Source organism: Alligator sinensis, unplaced genomic scaffold (assembly GCF_000455745.1).
Source record: "Alligator sinensis unplaced genomic scaffold, ASM45574v1 scaffold271_1, whole genome shotgun sequence".
Taxonomy (NCBI): Eukaryota; Metazoa; Chordata; order Crocodylia; family Alligatoridae; genus Alligator; species Alligator sinensis.
In genome coordinates, this window is record NW_005842633.1 from 640,323 (window position 1) to 657,073 (window position 16,751).

Sequence of the window (16,751 nt, forward strand, 5' to 3'; positions counted from 1 at the left end):
GGGTCCCTATGAGGCCTCCTCCAACCCCTTATAGCCTCACCCAAACCACCGGTGTAATACAAAACAACACAAACATAACCTCGAGCCGCCTGGCTATAACTTAACATTGCTCAACTCTGATCGAGCGGTACTTGCTGTTAGGCTTCTCTCCTTATCCTAACTCCAGGAGCTCCTGCCCCTCTGGCTGCTGGCAGGGGACTGCTAGCCTAGCCTTGACTCTAGGCTTTATAGGAGCCAGGCCCTGCCCCCTACAGGCAGCTGACTCTTATTAGTTGCCTTGGCAACCCACAGCTGTACTCATTATCGCTGCTAGGGCTTTTCCCCAGCAGTTTTCCCCTCTCTAGGAGCGGGACGGCGAGGCGCGCCGCGACACTGTCCCAGAAACTGCCATGCTGGCATCACTTGCAACTCTCCACAGGTTTCACCGTGTGCTGTCCATAGAGAAAGCTTCCCTGCTTCCTCCTTTGTGCCTGCGCCTCCACACGGGAAAAACTGTTCCATTGCTCTGGCCAGTTCCCAGCCATTGGTCCAGTTCCCCTTCCAGGGGAAGTCTCTAATCAGTCTCAGGTCTTATGATACAATGTCTGTAGGTGTGAATTAACACCTCACCTCTGTGAAATCTTAATTGACAATTAACAAGTCTAGGCTCAGCTCTCTGGCAGGTCTAGGCATGCATTATTGGCAATTAACACTTCTCTTGGGCAGCTCAGTAACAGGATCACTGGTTCCCTGTTACACTCATCAAATGAGTTTTATTTCAAAGCACCCCACTGCCATTTTTTCAGTGCAGAAATGCACAGGGATGCTAATACACATGACACAGAAGACTGCCAGAGCACATCAATTTGTTCGATTAATCGAGTCTGCTGGAGCAATTGACACACTCTGGCAGCCTTCCGCATCATGTGTACCAGCATCCCTGTGTCTCTCCATGGGGACGCTGATTAATCAAGTCTGTGCCAATATGCTGGATTTTGAAGCAGGCTCCAAGCACGTCTATAGGAGCCTGAAGTCTCCTTAGCTTTGCTTGCCAGAACTGTATGGGGTTTCATCTGCACAATATGCAAGCTCACTGCTCTGAAATAAAATGGTGCAACTTCTTATTTTATGCCAATGTAAAGACAACTGATTTTGAGACCTCGCTGTCATTTACAGGTAATTGAAGCTGTTTCATATATACTGTCTCTACTGAGGATGTGTCAGACAATAAAAGGAATTTCTGCATCTACTGGTGACATCTGGTACATTAGAAAATGGATGATTGGAAGGCAAGTCATAGGTAAGCATTTCCTTGGAAACAAAATTTACCATGTTGTTATTTTTAATGTTTTTGTTTGAGCACTGTAACTGGCAACTGTGATTTCAATCAAGAAATGCTGGAACAGAGTAAACTTTCAATCTGCAGGTAATCTACAGTACCTCTGATAGTGCTGAATTGTGAAATTTGGAACACACATCTGCCAGAGTTTATTCAATTTTTGTACTTTCTAGCAACAAACAAAGAAAAAATAAAATAAACAGAGAACACCCACATTAGAAGATGCTACTCTGCTATATTTCTCTTTCAGTGAAGATATTTTCATTCTTTTAATGTACATTATTGACACTACTACACAATACTTATTTTGCTGAATAAGTGTCTTCGTGGCTGTGAAACTGTGAAACAGAGCCAACCAGCTTTTAACTTTATCATCCTTCTGCCCTCTACCAAGGAACATTCACTCAAATAACTATTTATTAGTGTCACACAAGCTGCTGTACTGTGTTCCTGACTCCAAGAAACTTTCAACCAATCCAACAGTCTCATAATATTACACTTCACATGTTATTCTGGCATTTTCAAAAACAACTCAGAAAAAGGGAATAGGCCAATTTAATTATACAATGTAGCTAAAGATCTAATTTTAACTGTTATGGTCAGGTTTTTTTTCTCAAAGTATCACTTAAAAAATTAGTTCACAAGTTGTTCTGTTTTTCTTGTTTTTTTGTTGTTTTTTTTAATTCACTTAAATTTTTGGAGGGAGAGTGAAAGGAGAGAGGTCTGATTTGGGTTTCAAAATCTGAGCACCAAGCTTTTTGTTTTGTAATTGGGCAGGTGTGGCTGCTTATTTTCTATTTTTGTTTTGTCTTAACTATTTCTGATTGACAGTCTATTACCCTTCTCCTCCTTGAATTAATATTACTTTGCAAACTTCTCTTTAAATTAAGCCAATTCTTTCCTATCATCAGGCATACAGAATTCTTGTTCATATTGAGTGCTGGGAGGGATAAAATGCTGACCTACCTTGGGGACATAAAGGACCTCAGCTCCTGCTCCCATAGGAAGGTCCAAAAGCAGGTGTGTGACTGCCACTGCACCCCTTCTGAGCACCTCCCATTGCCACGCACTGTTCTCACACTAGCTATATCCTGATTTACAATTCTATGTATTAATTCTAGAATTAATGCAGTTACAAGCTGTTAACAGTGACCACGATGGAGATGTATAGGGGGGTAAATTAGGGAATAATTTAATCGAATGTGATTAATTACTATATTTCTATTTGCTTATTTCTTTTCATTTTAACATTTTTAATCGTCTGGTTTGGGAAAATCATGGTGGCATCATAAAAGAAGAAGCCAAATAGGGGTCAAAGTTTCATATGAATGTTAAATGCACTACTAAAAATAAATAAATAAATTTAATGTTTATTTTGCCCTTCAAGTGGATATCTAATCTTTGGCTGTAACCTCCGGAAATTCAACGATAGGAAGATTGCTGGAGTTCTGCCTTCTGTCTGGCTGTCATTGTCTAGTCTCTTTAGCTTTGGATATTTTTTTTTTTTCAGATTATGCACTGTTTTATCAGCATTCATACTATAAAGAAGTTATATTTTAAGGAGATTTTACAATAAAAGGCAGAATTCTCTGAAGACACTTCTGGCTCATGAGTCATTTTCAACAACAGGAATATTTTCTAATCTTGAAACTAAATTAACAAAAATGTTCTGTAGTGATATACAGATTTTAGAAATGTCAGTCCACAACTTTTTTAAAGGAGTATATGATATAAAAACTAGCTAGCTTGGTTAGATTAAAATAACCAGAAGGATATTATACCATATTTTGGCAGGGAGTTATGAAACATTACCACAGAAATTATTTTTCTTGTCAATTGTTGATTTATATGAAATATTTTATATAGAAGTGATGCCGAAATCTTGTGTAATTTACATAAAAGTTTCTCAGTAGGTCATTCCTCTTTAAACCAAACAAAAACATAGTAAGAATGCAAAGGTAAAAGAGAAGTAACATTTTCAGAAATGTTTAAATGACTTGGAACCTAAGTTTCATTAAACATGGATGCCTAAAATGGTACTCAAGTTCTTCACTAACTTAAGACACCTATGAAAACAATCTACCCAAAAGCTAAAAAAAAAAAATTAAGCAAAACGTACACAGTAAATATTAGCAATATCATTTTTTTTGGTTTTATATAAATATGATAATCTAATCCCAAGAAGCATCCATTCATGTTAATAAGGAATTCACTGAAATGGTAATGATCCTGGGAATAGTCAACATATTAATATTTTGGCAAAAGTTACTAATTAAAAGTAATAAAACCAGAATATGAAATAGAGGTAGAAAGTGCTTTGGAATAGTGTCCTATTTTGTGATGTTCCCTGGCTTCCATAGCTTTCATATTTTGAAATGAAACACCACCTTGTTGATCATCGACAAACTGGGAGTGTCTGCACATGCATTAATGTGCTTTAGTTAATGCGCATTAAATCCAGTAATTCCATTGTGAGGTATTAGGAAAATGTGCATTAGCCTGTCTTAATGTGCATTAACTAAAGAGCACTGAGGCTTCTACAAATGTGTGGGAAGCTGCTCTGACACCCTGGAAATTCAGCGCATTGGAGTAGACTCAACTGGAGCACAGAAATTGACAAACTCTGGCAGCCTTCTGTGTCATGTGTATCAGCATCCCTGTGCTGAAAAAATAATGGCTGCGCACTTTGAACTAAAACACATTTGATGAGCTTCTGTTCAAAGCACCCCACCACCATTTTTCAGCATGGGGATGCTAATACACGTGATACACAGGTGCTATTAACTAGCATGGCTCACTAATTAAAGCACTCAGCACCACGTCCCACAACACATGTAAAAATGTCCGCTGTTTTTAAATGCTGCCTTAATACACATTAAAAAAGACTAATGTGCATTAAACTACACATGTAGACATGCCCATTAGTAACAAGTAAACTACAATGTCTTATAAAAACAGTAAACAAGGAATGTTTTTATCAGTTGTCGAGGACAAAGTCAGTCTCTATCATGATCGTCACAAAAATAATATCTGCTAAATTATACCATATCATGTGATTTGTTCATATGAATTAACTGGAATCAACTGACCCAAAAAGGCCGTTCCTCTATCATGGTAACCATCATCACAAATAACAAATCATCAGCCTGTTTCTCTTGGAAAATTATCTGCAGCAAAGACAGTTTCCAGGATACTAAGAACCATATAGTACCTACAAATTTAAGAATAAGTCGCCCAACATACTATCTTGCCAGTAGCTAATGAATTATTATTAATTCATTAATTGAATTAATTGAAGTCTTAACTTGAAATGTAAGTCTGGTACAATTGCTCCAATGCTGCTACATGAATGATTCACTACATTCACTAGGATGACTGATGCACTGATGCACTGATGACTAGGATGACTGATGCACTGGGATGACTGATGCACTGGCCCCACTCCCAAAATCAATATGCAGAAAGTCACTTCCAAGAATTCAAGATTTTTATTTATTTATGTCTTTAATTTTGTTGTTTTAAAAGAGCAATAGTATAGCAGGAAGCATAGAGGCTGCTCTTGGGGAAGACCTGCAAAGCTACTTGAGACCACACCTCATGCAGACCCAAAGAACTGTAAAAAATCTGGCACAAAATTATCAATAAAAACAACTATCAAGAGTCTATAAAATGACATATGGGGTACATCTGCTTGTACAAATAATGTGATGCAATAAACTCCAGAGCAGTTTGAGCTAGAGTAAATTGCTTCTGGGTACAATGTCTATATGTGCACCTAGGACAGCAGCAATTTGAGGTAGGACTGACTGGATGCAATGTATACCTGTGGTTGGCATCTATACATGCATTTCATCATATTTAAATACTCCACAGCAAAGTTAATTACTGTATACTGCAGTATTACTGCACCCTAATACTGGTGCATATGTAGACTGCGATTCTTTACCATGGAATTCATGAGTCTAGTTCACAGTAAAGCACAAGTGTAGATGTACCCACGGTTAAGGAAAAGGCTCTATTTCAGTTGATCCTACTACATCCTACTCTTTTTTGTTTGTTTGTTTTTGTTTGTTTTGTTTTTACCAATTACAGCTGAAGCCACTTATTCTGAATGTTATTATTTTAATATCACACTCAGGGGAGTATTTGCTCCATATGTTCCATACGTTGGTTTTTAGAAATATAATGATAACATTCTCTCATTCTTTTCCCCTTTTCTGCTGTTTCTTGGCCCTTTTGATAGCATGCTTTTAAGTCAGGGAGGATGGATTTGGAATCTAATGGCATTGGTATCATGTAGGTTACAACTGGGTTGAGAGTCTGCTGTCTTTAAAACCAGAATGAAAATCCAAAGCAACTCCCCTTTCTAAAATAGAAGAACAAATTTTCATTGGCATAATTCGAAGCATAATCTGATTAGCCTAAAGATCAATACAAGTAACTGCACTTTTTTCAATATATATTAAGGCATTTAAAAACAAACCATAAAGATGCTTACAATGGGTTCAGATGCGTTAATATAAAGTAATAACTATGATCATTTGATATATAACTGCTGCATTACCAAAGCACTAATAATGAACCTTTACAAAGTTGTTGGTGAGGTAAATAGATTCTGTCAATTTATTTTTTTTATTTAATTTAATTTAATTTTTTTTTAAGAATTAATATTACATGCTCAGCAACTGTAAGTTCTTTTCTTGCTTCTGAACTTTTCCAGTTGCAGCCTCATGAATGCATTACTAGAATAAACCATTAAAGAAGAACAGAATAACTGTGCAACGAGATAGTATGTTAGAAAAAATAGAAGGAAATATCTGAAATATGGCCAGATATGAATATTCTTACATGTAAAATATCTTTCACCTACATGGACACTTGCATTGCTAGACATCAAAAGGCTGCTGACAGGTGAGAAGGGCAGCAGTTCTAGTATAATCATCAGGAAGACACGGAGGTCAGCGTGCATCAATGACGAGAGCTAGTAGTAGCAGCAGCAGCATGGCTTCTAATTAGGTAGTGATTTACAGAAAACTCCCCCTTTTTGTTGCACTGACTACATCTGCTTTGTCCCCTGGTGATGGGACAACAGGCTTTGAATGAGACCTCTACTCTTTCTGGTTTTCCAATTCATTTTCTAAAAGCAAAGGGAGCTTGGTCCAGGAGTTTTTCAGCTCCCACTGGAGAGTAGGGTGGGTTGTGTATTGGAGCCCTCATGAGGTGGGGAAGGCTCCCCCACCAGCATGGGCTGGAGAACCCCTAAAATTAGCTCCCTTTGTGCCGTTTCTCCACCTCCCATTCTGAAAACAGCATAAGCTGTCAGGGAGGAGGGGCCATTGCTAGGGGAAACTGACTGCAGACTCCCAGCCAGCAGCTAAATTATCCTCCCCCTTGGAATCAACAGCAAACTTTGGTTTGTTCCAGGGGATTGTTGTAACTCAGAACACTTCCTGCAAAGCATTCAGAGTTACAGCAGGGAGCTGAGTTTCTGTCTGCACCTTTAGTCAGGCTGAGACATGGCAATTACCAGATAAACAGGAATAGGACAATACATAAATTAAACAAAAATCAATAAGCTGCTGGGGCCAATCACAAACACATGACAAGAGAATTAAATTTTTCAAATATTTAAAGGAAAACTCAAAACAATTTGTGAACACTCTCATTAGCTCCATTATATTCATAACATTTTACTGACAATCATTTTCTTATAATTAACATTTGTTGAAAAAAATATATTTATGCCACAAACTTTGTTTCTCTGAATTCTTTCAGATTCCTTGACTTAAAGATGTATTAATTTACAATAGCAGATTAATTGGTTCTTCATCTGTTTGCACATGGAGGAAAATAGGATGTAACCAGTGAACAAATTGGGCTTCTGCAGTACATTGCATGGGAGCAATTCTGCAGTGCTGGAGCATGGGAATTGATACACTCTGGCATCATTATATGTATTAGCAACCCTGTGCATCCCAGCATTGAACAGATGGCAGCAGGGTGCTTTGAAATAAAACACATTTGATAAGTTTAAGTTCAAAGCACCCTGCAGCCATTTTTTCAGCATGGGGATATGCAGGGATGCTGATACACATGATGTGCGGGCATTTTTAATTAGTACAGCTTGCTAATTAAGGTGCCCAGCGCTGCATCCCAGGAGACATGTAAAAATGCCCACTGCAGTGATGGCTACATGTAGTACAAGATCCCTTACTCAAGTTACACCATGATATTCATCTTAATAGTAACTTGTGAACCAGCCCTTTCCTCATATTGAATTTCTATACACCATGACTATTTGAAACAAAATTACAACTATGGCAATTTTATATTAGAAAATTATATAACACATAATTTTGGCTACCGGGCATCTTTTAATTCATTTTAGCAGCTGGAATCAAAGTATGATAGCCAATCATCTTTTCACTGACCACATATTGCGAACTAGTAAAAAAAAATAAATAAAAGCTCCCTTAACCCATTTCTAACAAAATAAATATAATGTTGTATGTTAGCTTCCACATTCTCCCTACAGGTTATATATAAATTTGAGAAACTAAATACCTATTTGTATTATGTTTAGCACCTTTATGTTTAGCACCTTTTCTTTTTCTTTTGTTTTTAAGTTGTCACTTTAGACTACTGGGTTTTGAGAAGTACCTTTTAACATTACTGGTAAAGGGAAATATAGCCCAAGGGGCTAACATAAGGTGGTTAATGTTTACGTCTATTGTGTATTCAAAGGAAAGGGAAATTGAATGATTCCAAATATGTAGAAACACTTTCTGAAATAGGGGGAAAATATAAAAGCAGCAGTATCACCATTAAGAATGTTTTCTTCTCCAATGTAATGTCTGTGTTTCCTCAGTCATTTTATATCATTGAATGCTACTTGATAACCAATTCATCATCAAATATACATTTCTGTTTCTAAAAAGTGAGGAAAGGCAGAATATAAAGTTGGTAGAATATTAGTTCTTTAATACTAATTGACCTTAGTTTTTGTTAAAACTTAAACATTACTTTCCCTTCATGTGGTCATATACTTTTATCTTTTCACTTTTTTTATCATTAAAAGCATGCATCAAATTATTCAGTCATTCTTCCAAATATAATTCTTTAATACTTTTTTAAATATACTGATCAGTAGTACAGTCTGGTGAATAAGTCACTGAACTTGAAACTCAAAGGGTCTGTTTTCTATTTCCTTACTCTGCAAATGATATGTTGTTTGAATTCAGACAAATAGCTTCACCTCTTTCAGTTTCTGTTTCCACCTTCTGCTCTTTACCTGTCTTTCCATCTTAGGTCATAAGCTCTTTAGGTCATGGAAGGTCACTTTTGATATGCTTGTTAAATTTCTACCACAATTAATCCATGGTCTTTGTTGGAACTCTCTAGATGTGTCTTTTTATATCAACAATAATACATAATAATTTCTATTTCTATTTTTAGGATTATTGCAAAGGTCTCATGATCCAGTTGCTTTGGGAAGAGAAATAACGCCAGTCTAATGGTATTACAGAAGCAATGCTCAACAGAAATAAATACAAATTCGTCTGAAACAACAACATGAGTAATTTAGTTCAGAAATATGGCCACCTCAAACAACTATGCTAAACCTGCAACAAAACAGCTAACTGAGCACCAGGGGCTGTGGCATATTACAATAAGATGTTTCTTACTTGCTTCCTAGTGCAGCAAAGGGATAAGTACATATCATGCCATGCTGACTGAGAACTATAAAGGGATTGTACCAATTATGTTCGCATTGTATTACTTACTCTGTTTTCCTTTCATTATCCATGTAGCTTGTAATCCCTTCCCAAATATATTTTCTCCCTCTTTGCTATACAAAACATAAGTAACAGTTCAAAAAAAAAAAGTTGGGGGCAAATCAAAGGAGGTCACAAACTGAATTTTGAGCAGGAAGTTTAGGCCCTAACTTGTGCCTCTTTGCAGAGGGCCCAACAAGACTCAGAGTAAGGCCTGACTAGCAGAATGTAAATACCCAGTTTGCTCATAACACCAAGTTTAAACTATACATCCAATATCGACGTACTTGTGACAATGTAATAGATTGCTTAATTTTCTCAAATAGTGTGTGTTCCTGCTTTTGTTTCATTTAAAAATAGCACTTACAGCAGTCCAGTACCCCTTCACAAAAATGGTGGGCATTGGTTCAATCCTCATTCAGAAAAAGTAACACTTAGGCTAGGAAGATACTTGCATTTGTCCCTGAACCATCTATGCAATAGATGAACAGAAATATCCTGGGATTGGCCCATACAAACATCACCCATCTAATCAGGGTTTACTGAGTGGCAAAATACACAGGGTTTACTGAATGGCAACATGTCACTTTCCTGCCATTGATTCAAAGATGCAATCCTAGGATAGCCATTCAGACGTACTTTGTGATATCAGAGGATAAACTGTTACTACTTCTTATCCCATGAACCTTTTTAGAACTTATGCCAGGAATGTAGACATGGACATCTGAATGACTGCACTTTGCTCTGGCATAAAATGGTTTATCCTGGGTCAAGTGTGATGCCTCTTTGTATACTTACTGAAATAACTCCATTTTTTACAGCTAACTTGCATATCTCCAGTCCAAATGCAGGCCAAACTCAATCTTTAGTGTGTCAGATTTAATGGCATTTCAGAACAAGGTAGGGTGATCCCATATGTAAAGTAAATTCTTCATTGTATTTGCTAGGTACAATTTATTATTTGAATTGCAATAATGACTGATCCAACCACCTGACTTGCTCAGAAAACTGTTCTCTCTCAGACAAAAATTAAAAAGTCAGACATAAATAAGTATTAGTATAATGAAAAGCTGTCTCACACACTGGACTTGGACTTCTCCAAGACTGTGTACATCATCTCTATCCCATACTGAGCGGTTGAGGAGAGTGTGATTTGCCTGGACAGTTTCCTGATGGACTAGGTGAAGATGGCGATTCTAAAAAGCTACAGAAAAGTGCTCACAGGGACCAGTTCTGACAAAGCATTACAACTCTTCCACTTCTTGGTCCAGGTGTATGTCACATTTGAATTCGGACCTTGCATCAAAATTTGGATCAGTTTGTGTTTTGCTGGGTCACTGAGGGGGCAGTCTGCAAGATGGAAGATAGATAGCTACCCCTCAATGTGTAACCTCATGAAAGGTATTGAGAGGGAGAGGGATTCAATCTCTAGTGATAAGGTGTTTTTGTTGCTGATAGGTTTTTTCTGCCTGTCAGCCCTTCCACTGACAGTTTTTCAGCCTTTGGGAGGGCTACACATTTTTTACACTTCTATGTTGTTGGTTTTTTTTTTTTAATAATAAAAGTATAAAAAGCCAATAGAAAAAGCTTTCTTCCTCCCCTCCCCTTTTGTCTCCTCCACCCCTCCTGCACAGCTAATTTCATTCTCACTTGGTCTGTTCTTCCTTTAAACCCAAACACACTGCTATGAAGTATGTCCTTTCTATTTCATCCCTAATTAAGCTTCCTGTTTTTCTGAGGGTCTACATGAACCCTGACCTGAATTTCATAAGACCAAGCAGAATTCATAATTTTTTGTGTATAGTTTCTTCCAATCAGCAAAAGACCACATGGTGAACCATAAATGAAGAGTTGTTTAAAAAAGCCAGTTGCCACAAGATACAGGGAAGCCATCTGGACGTAAGCAAAATCATTGGCTTAGTCTGTGCTATGTGCACGTAGCTGAAGTCAATAATAATTTTGTATGTGTATTAAAGCTATGGAGTAAGGTCTCTTGTGGGATACTCCAAAGACCCCTTTAACCTGCCACAATGAAAACCTAGTTTTGTTTACAAGAAGTGAGATTACACATCATTAAATTTTGATTTTACCATTTTACATAATACAACTCAAATTCAAACATCTACAAACAGCAGGAGGTAAGAAGTGAAAAGCATATCATTCAGTAAGTAATTCTAGGCAAAAATTCAATGAAAATAAAAATACATGACACATGAAAAGAACATTTATCTATCAGTGAATGCAAAGTACAGAAAGATAAAAGCAAGCAGTTGATCCAGCTTCTGAGTAAGGTTAGGAAAGCATTATGTTGCCTTATGAAGCAGCTAAAGATATCCAAAGTTAATTTTTACCTCAAACAACAACAAAAACAACAACAAAGCTTTCTTAAGATTACTAAGACTAAACCTTTAGAACTAAGTGTGTGTGTACGTGTATAAACGCAATATCCGCATTAAATGCTTGGGGTTTATCTTCACATTTGTTTTAATCCTATAAGATATATATTTATATCTGTTTATTTAAACCTCACAATGACAATTATCAAATAATTATTTGGGGTTACATGATAGACAATATTGTAACATTTTTGTCTTGCTAGCATGTCAATATCTTGTTGAAGATGCAATGGTGTTATAAACTCATTTTATAGAAACATTATCCCCTAGCATATTGTATCAGAAGTAGAATCAAGCATTTATCAAGAGGTTAGAACGATTATTGGGCAAAAACTCAAAGGAGGATCTTGTTTTAAGCTTTTTCCAGGACAAAATGTGATCACATATGGCGTTAAGTAATTCCATATATAATTCATTCCTTCCAACTGTTCTGTGCATCAATCATGACGGTGGAATGTTCACCTTGGAATTTTAATAGGCATAAATCAATTAAACTAACTATCTATCAAATACTTATCAAGGATCATTAAAAGGTTATGAAACAAACTACCAGATTTGCGGAATTAATGATGAAAGAAACTCACTCTTTTATTAAAATCTAGGCAGCAAACAATAAAATATCTGAATACATTAGAAATTACAGGTATGCTGTTTGACCACAAGTAATTCTGTAAAACTGGGTATAAATTGAGGCACTCAAACCTAAAGGTCTTTGAATCAACCAAAATCAGTTCAGCTTTACAAGGCAATCTGAAACTACTGAGAGTCCATTTCAGTAATATTTTGGTGGAGACTGCTAGATAATTAAAATATACTGAAACACAACTCTTCCTGCAGATACATAGGTAGTTTGAAACCTCAGTTCAGCAAAGTGTTTAGATATATGTATACATTCTTCCCAATTTAGCAAAATACTTGAGTGTCTGCTTACGGTTAAGCACATGTGTAAGTCTCATTGACTGAAATGAAACTTAAGCACTACAGTGATGTCCTGAATTGAGATCTATTGGCTTAGAATTGCACTGATGGAACAAAATGGCCCTCTTGTATACCTAGCTCCACTTCAACAGATTATGGAGTTTCTATGGCTGTAAGGAGCGTTTTTACTGTGCCTCAGACCTGTAGGTCTTGGGAAATCCACTGAACAAAAGAGACTATTGCAGTGCTGACCAATCCAAAAGCTGGTCCCTGAACACCATGATTCTTATGAGCAACTGAGTACATAAATGGGCACCCACAAGGTGCCAACAGAAATAGTTTTAACTATGGGTGTCAAAATATGCAAAGGAGACAGTATTATAACTTTGGTAATTAAAACTATTTTCCTTTGGGAATTTTGAGAAGGAATGGAAAACCTAGCACAACTTGAAATCTCACTTATGAGACCTATTGTCACTTGATTCACATGGTAGAAACCCCACAAAACCCTCACAGAAGAGCTAAGAAGTTACAGGTAGAAAACATGACGGAATTGATAATCTCCTGTCTGCACACTAGCTTAGGCCTCCTAACTCACAAAACAGGAGCAAAGCTGTTGCAGACTTGTTTCCTTTTGAGATGGCAGAGAGGAAGGCTTTAAACATGTGATCCCAGGAACCACAAAGACAAATAGAGTATTTCTTGTCATCTGCTTTCTTAGTGGAAGTTATATTATTTAAATAATCTGATTTTCAGCTGTCAGAAGGAAACCAATGAGTTTTTACATTTGGAAATTTTATTCCTTTTAAGATCATTCCCTTCTCCCTCACTCACATAATTTGCATCATGACATAATTAAGTTAAACCAGGATTGAGCAAAATGATATTTAAAATATGCACTGGTATCTCAGCAAAACATTTCCTATATTTACATAGCTTCAATATTTTTGTCCTCTGTTTAATATATATTCCTGATGGGGGGAGGGAGGTATTTGTTTTTTGGAGGGTTTGGGTTGAAAAGTAGGAAGCTGCAGATATCCATATAGGTAAATTCACAATTGTTCTACTTGAAGGGATATACAAGTACAACTCCACTGAAGGGAAACAGCCATCTCTTTTTTGGCAAATAGGTAGTTCAGACATTAGTCCATTGAAATGAAATTTTAATCTTTGTCTCAGTGATGTGCATTCATACCTCTGAAATGACATGGCTCACACTGGAAAAAGAAATAATAACAGTAAAGGAAAGATGCACTGTATGCACATCTAATATGTACATCCACTTCTTTGTTCAGCTGTGTATGAAGACAACTTTGGTTATATGAGGAAAGGGAGGATCTCTTAACCCAAATGGCAAAACTAGACAACCAAAATTATTGGTGTCACTCTTCCTGTTGTAACACTTCTCTTTTCAATTTAAATAGCCATTTTATGGTGAGTCCAAAATACTATAATCTCCAGAGGGCAAAATCATGGCAACAGCTCATTCAGACTATTTTTGTAGGTGTCTCAAAGGATGTTACTTCTATGTCTCATATGTAAGAACAGCACTCACAGTTGTTGGGAACCTGTGCTTTAGTGACCTTTACATCTTGTTTAGAATTTCTCTAGACATTCAGCCCCCGAAACATGTCAGTTATATATTGCTGCAGTTGTACAGCAAAATGAATTTTCCCCTTCTTCCTTCACTGCCACTGCTAAGGTGTATGGTGCTTACACTAGTCGGTAGTCACACAAGACATAAATAATTTTGACAGTCAGGAGAAGAACACACTAAATACACAAGTTCCATGCAGCAGCAATCAATCTTATCTAACTGACTAAGACCGGGAACATTTAAAGAAAAACATTTTTTTTTTCTTTTCATCATCTTTTGAAGCTTTATGACAGACACTTTGTGGTTCCCTCTTTATATTCAAGACCTAACAGATCCTGAAACATAAATAATATATTTCCTTAGCCTCCTGATATTTCAGTTAAAGGGAGTACATAGGATTGAGAGTGGAAAATCTATGGACCAAGAGGTATATGCTGAATATTGTGTCTTTGGAAAATAAATTCTAAAATGGTACTAAGCAAAATAGGCAAAAGATGAAAAGTCACATATTTTAAAAGTAGCAGAAATATGCTTTCTAAGGTAATTATGCATACTAGTTACAAAAAACAATTAAAATACGTAAACAAAGCTCTATTTTAGAGTCTATTTCAATTATATAGTGGTATATGGAGGGACTGCTATTACTGATTAAGTTATTCAACATACCTTTAGAAAAAGATGAGTTAGGAAGAAACATTTAGAGAATATTAAATGCTGGTCTCAAATCAAATTAGAGGTGTTCTTGAATATAGATTCATAAAATAGTAAGACTAGAAGGCACCACAGGACGTCACCTAGTACAAGCTCCTGCTCAAGGCAGGATCATCCCTCTCTGAACTATCAAAAAAGTGTTTGTATAAACTATTCTTAAAAATGCACTAAACCCCATCATAGAGCTGCTGGCTGCACTACCCAAAATCATCAGTAACACCCTATACACATGTGGTGCCCAACCAGAATTTTTTTTATCCATTTTCAGTTTAATTTCCCTTTTGTTCCCCTTTGTATAGTTAGCCATCAACTTATTTTTACTGGCAAAAACTTCCTACCCTTTCCTTAGCCTCACTGGAGATTTCTGAACCCTCTGCCTAGGTCTGTCTGGTTCTTTCTTTTACTGTTCATTTCTATCAAACTTTCTTCTCCCTGGCCAGAAAGTTCCATCTCTGTACCAATGCTCCATTTCTATAAGATCATTCAATTCTAAGTCTCTTCTCTTTCCTATTTACCAATGGCCTCTAGTTTATAATAGCTATCTTTAATATTAATGAATACCTCTGAATTTATTATATCAAAATGTCTATATTTTAAAACCTACTTGTTCTTTTCTTTTACTCATCTTAACCAAACTGTGTGCTTCATCTCAGTTAAATATACATACATTTATTTAAACGTAAATATTGCTCAAGAAAGAGTGCACACCCCCCCAAACATGCCTTCATCTCGTCTCCTCAACTCAGACTTTTAATGGGATTCCATATTCCATAACACACTCCATAACACCTATATCCAATTGAACTCTTTTACTCATACATTCTCTTGGTTTGTAAATAGACCATTTTTATATACCTGCACTGTTTCTGAAGTACAGTAATGCTTCATCTTCATTTCTGTTTTGGCCATGACTTCATCTCCTCCTCTCTCTTCAAGGATTATGAACCCTCTCAAGCCTTTGATTGCCAAACTGCATCCACTGCATTTACATTCATGATGTTTCCTCTCATATAAATGAAGAGATGCAACAACCAACTTTCTCTGGCTTAGCAATTTTTGTTTTTTCCCCATTTTATTCAGTATCCAGTTGAAAAACATTTTCTAAAGCCCTCCAAGGATGTACTCCTTTATATTCTAAAGACTCTTGTCTCTCTCTTGCTACTTCTGCTCAACTAGTGTGGGCCTCCTCTTTTTCCCTCAACATAAATTCACCACATTTGATTGAACATCTTGTCCTTGGCAGCTCTTGACAGACAGTACTATATTTATCTATCTCTGTTTGATTTTGTCTTCTTCTAGATTCAAATTTCAACTGATTTCAGTTTTACTTTGCCTATAACTAATCATTAAAAATCATAAGTAACCCTCCCGAAAACCCCAACAAAATAAAACAATCCCTGCCCCTCCCTCCCTCCCTCCCTCCCCCCCAAAAAACCCTTCTAGTACACAGAATAAAACTGAAGTTACTTTCTGCCTTACATTGTTTAAAGCATTTTGGTTAAATTTTTCATTAATGATTTATAGACACACATTTGTTCTACTGTGCAATGCCATTTCATATGATTACACAAGAATAAAAATGGCTTAGCCAAAATACGATCTGAATTGCAATAGTTTACAAAAAATTGTAATACCATATTTACTAGAATACGCATCAAGGGTTTTTTTCCTCATCAGCATGGGAGGAAAATCTCTTTCTCTTACATTTGCATACAAGGAAACCTCATTAAATGCATTGTCTATCGTTAAATTATTTCCAAAAGCAGTATATGCTCAATAATGGAAATTGATTATGAAGCTAATTAAACTCAAGTCTATAAATAGTTGTGCACTGAGCACAATTATAAAATATATGGCCCATCTGGGGCAAACATACTGAAGGGAACTTACCACAAAGAAAAGTTAGTGCAGCCCACATGAATACAACATATGATAATACCCACTGTGAGCAGCCCCACTCAGCCCCAACTCTATTTCAAGTCATGGTAAGCCACATTGTTACAAATATTTTGACTTCTTCTTCACTCCCACAGCTG